This window comes from Oncorhynchus mykiss, chromosome 2, assembly GCF_013265735.2.
Source record: "Oncorhynchus mykiss isolate Arlee chromosome 2, USDA_OmykA_1.1, whole genome shotgun sequence".
Lineage (NCBI taxonomy): Eukaryota > Metazoa > Chordata > Actinopteri > Salmoniformes > Salmonidae > Oncorhynchus > Oncorhynchus mykiss.
This window is the reverse complement of record NC_048566.1, coordinates 11,247,064-11,248,036: the sequence shown is the minus strand read 5'-3', so window position 1 is coordinate 11,248,036 and position 973 is coordinate 11,247,064.

The window sequence follows — 973 nt, the reverse complement described above, 5'->3', positions numbered from 1 at the left end:
TACTCCAGACAAACCTCCCACATGGCAACCAGCCCAGACAAACCTCCCACATGGCAACCAGCCCAGACAAACCTCCCACATGGCAACCAGCCCAGACGAACCTCCCACATGGCAACCAGCCCAGCCAAACCTCCCACATGGCAACCAGCCCAGCCAAACCTCCCACATGGCAACCGGCCCAGACAAACCTCCCACATGGCAGCCAGCCCAGACAAACCTCCCACATGGCAACCAGCCCAGACAAACCTCCCACATGGCAACCAGCCCAGCCAAACCTCCCACATGGCAACCAGCCCAGCCAAACCTCCCACATGGCAACCAGCCCAGCCAAACCTCCCACATGGCAGCCAGCCCAGCCTCCCACATGGCAGCCAGCCCAGCCTCCCACATGGCAGCCAGCCCTGCCTCCCACATGGCAGCTGGGAATCACAACCCTCCCTGGTGACCAGGCTTTATAGAGGGCATCACAACCCTCCTTGGTGACCAGGCTTCATAGAGGGCATCACAACCCTCATCACAACCCTCCCTGGTGACCAGGCTTCATAGAGGGCATCACAACCCTCCCTGGGGAACAGACTTCATAGAGGGCATCACAACCCTCCCTGGTGACCAGGCTTCATAGAGGGCATCACAACCCTCCCTGGGGAACAGACTCCATAGAGGGCATCACAACCCTCATCACAACCCTCCCTGGTGACCAGGCTTCATAGAGGGCATCACAACCCTCATCACAACCCTCCCTGGTGACCAGGCTTCATAGAGGGCATCACAACCCTCATCACAACCCTCCTTGGTGACCAGGCTCCATAGAGGGCATCACAACCCTCCCTGGTGACCAGGCTCCATAGAGGGCATCACAACCCTCCTCCCAACCCTCCCTGGTGACCAGGCTCCATAGAGGGCATCACAACCCTCCTCCATGCCCATAAAGAATGTTGCTGCTGTCAAGTCGACGATCAATAGAAACACGAGG